The sequence below is a fragment of the Bison bison genome, unplaced genomic scaffold (genome assembly GCF_000754665.1).
Source record: "Bison bison bison isolate TAMUID 2011002044 unplaced genomic scaffold, Bison_UMD1.0 scf7180017864287, whole genome shotgun sequence".
Lineage (NCBI taxonomy): Eukaryota > Metazoa > Chordata > Mammalia > Artiodactyla > Bovidae > Bison > Bison bison.
In genome coordinates this window covers 1,480,125-1,483,006 of record NW_011494859.1, presented here as the reverse complement: position 1 = coordinate 1,483,006, position 2,882 = coordinate 1,480,125, and the positions used below count along the sequence as shown (strand labels likewise).

General features: G+C 49.2%; 1 protein-coding gene across 1 annotated transcript in view; it reads left to right on the top strand.

Annotated features, from left to right (window-relative positions):
• Positions 1-322: 322 nt before the first annotated feature.
• SKA1 (spindle and kinetochore associated complex subunit 1) overlaps positions 323-2,882 on the top strand; it is a 30,962-nt gene continuing 28,402 nt past the window's right edge. Inside the window, exon 1 of the mRNA XM_010849798.1 lies at positions 323-963. The gene's annotated coding sequence lies outside the window, so the exon portion shown is untranslated. The remainder of the gene's footprint in view (positions 964-2,882) is intronic.

Below are 2,882 nucleotides of genomic sequence, written 5' to 3'. Positions count from 1 at the left end.
CAGGAGTGCCCCTCCAGATCAGGCGAAGGAGAGCGAGGTTATGGTAGTGGCCATGGCCCCTCCGCCGCCTCCCGCAGCAGCCGCGGCCCCGCCCGCGTCGGGTCCCTTCTGCTGCCTGCTGCTGCCGCGGCTTTGGCATCGGCGGCAGGGGCCCCAACCAGAGACCCCAGGCACTCCTAGAGCTCCTCATCCCGCCAAGTAGCCCCGGAAGTCGAGTCCCGCGTGAGATCCGTCCGCCCTGTGCAGTCGTCCAACCTCGGAGCCCGTTCTTGGGAGGGTGGGTTTTCATAATGGAAAACCTGCGTCCCTCGGCGATCAGGGCGCGCCAGGAGCTGGAGGGGCCTCAGCTCAGCAACAAGAGGCCCGTGCTGTCCCAGAGCCCGGTACTCCCCTCGGGGGACTTCGCTATACGCTACCCACCGCCAGGGTGAGCTACCCACCGCCAGGGTGACTCTCAGCCGTGCCCCGGGGACGGGGTGGGGCCCCTGCGCCTTCTGGCCGGGTCTGAAGGCGGCTGCCGGGCGGCCTTCACTCCCACGGGGAAACCCGTGTCGACATACGGAGAATATAACTAAGCTACTCTTGGGTATTGCTGCCTCCTCGTCCATTTTGTTTGGCCAAGCGGTTTGCAGAGACCTTAAACTGACACCAACCCCCTCATGCAAGCATGCACCCTCTGTGGCCGCTACGGAGTCACAAGCAAACATAAGTTCCTGAAATGGCTTCCCCAACAGCTCTTGTGATCCACAGTCTCTCCTGCATCCCAGCGCCTGGATGTCTTATGCACCCCCTTAGATAGACCTTCTGTGGCTTACTCTGGTCTGAATGGATCACTGGGACCCTATCCTAGGAAGCCCAAAGCACTGCCCCCAGGGACCCTTATGATAAAGGCATCCGGCCTCTCTGCACCCTGTCTTGACTTGAAGACCACTGGAGAGACGAAGTGTACCTTCTCCAGGACCCGTGAGTAATAAGCTTATCTATTTTAATTACTCTTGTGGTCCTGTTGCCACCATCCTGCTCCTGTACTCCACTTGAGTGTGTATGTGTTAGTCATTCAGTCGTGTCTGACTCTTTGCGACCCCATGGACTGTAGCCCACCAGGCTCCTCTGTCCATGGGATTCTCCAGGAAAGAATACTGGAGTGGATTGCCATGCCTTTCTCCAGGGGATCTTCCCAACCCAGTCATCTCCCACAATGTGGGCATTCTTTACTCTTTGAGCTACCCAGAAAGCCCTATACTCCACTTAACAAATGTTAATTTAATAAAGCCACAAGATTGGTGCCATAAGACAGGAGCCCACGGTCAAACCACTCTCTTCCTCCTCAAGGACTCAGCCCTTTACCTCTACCTAGGAAGAGCCAGATCACAGAGCCCTGGTTCAGCCAGTTCATGTCCGGGGACAGGCGGCATGAAGAGCATGCTGCCTGGGAACTGGGTCACCCTCAGTAAGCCAGAAAGTGTATCATGGGCCCCTGGGAAGTGACACCAGGAGGAGCAGGAGTCTGAGAAAACCCGCTGCTTTGGCAGGCTGGGGTTTGCAGCTCGTCAGGAACAGGGCTCACCTGGACGTGTTGCAGGAAGGGAGTTTGCCCTCCAGGGCCCAGGCTGGGCTCTTGTCTAACACTTGGAAATGAATTGTCCAAGGAGACACACGTGCTGACCAAGCGAGAAACTTTACTGGAAAGGGGCGCCCAGGTGGAAAGCAGGAGGGTGGGGAAACCCAGGAAGATCGCTCTGCCTTGTGGTTCGCAGTCTCAGGTTTTATGGTGATGAGATTAGTTTCGGGTTGTTTGGCCAATCATTCTGACTCAGGGTCCTTTCTGGTGGCATGCACATCACTCAGGCACAATGGAGTCTAGCCAGAAGGTTTCTGGGAGGTTGGTAGGACAGGCGGACTGGTGTCTCCTGTCTCCTTTTGACCTTTCCTGAATTCTTCCTGTTGGTGGTGGCTTGTTAGTTGCGTATTCCTTACCAGGATCTCCTGTCATAAAGTAACTCATGCAAATGGTTACTGTTATGCCTGGCCAGGGTGGGCAGTTTCAATCCATGTTTCCTGTAACAGCCAGAGGACCTGAGACTGCTTTCTCAGGTATCCAACTGTTTGTCAGCCTGTATCCTCATTGCCTTTGTGGGTCTTCAGTACTAGGATAGAGAAATCTTTCCGGCATCGGGCGATCTGCTGGAGGCCGCTGTGTGACAATTGTTCTCTCCCAGGCATGGCCTTTCACACCACAACTGAAGTAGAAGTTATCACCACTACTTGCCAAATTGTTTTTTTTTTTTTCCTAGTATTGTGATATGACTTTGTTTTCTTCCTGTGTCCCCAAATTACCCTTTCCTCCTCCTGATGATTTAGGAAGATAAAACCAATGTTTGCAATTTTCAGAATGCTTATGGTAGGCTACCGTGTTATGGCTCTGTTTTGTGCTATTTTAGAAACTGTAATTGTCCCAACATTCTTTGGGTTTCAAGCATAGGAGGGAACTGTGTGATAACAAAACAAAGAACTGCCCCCCCAAATTCTTGTGCAATGTTTTTGAAATTGTTTGAAATAATTTTTTAGTGTTTTACCTTAGTATGGACAGTGTTTTTGTTTACATTTCAAAAAACAAATATGCCTATAAAATGTTGTATTTTTTGTTCTTAAATGTGTTATGTAATCTTTATGAATTTATATGTGTTTACATTTGCTCATTATGTGAAGGATTTTCCTTTATATAATATATAAAATTATATATTATACATATAATATATAAAATTATATGTTATACATATAATATATAAAATTATATGTTATACATATAATATATAAAATTATATGTTATACATATAATATATAAAATTATGTGTTATACATATAATATATAAAATTATATG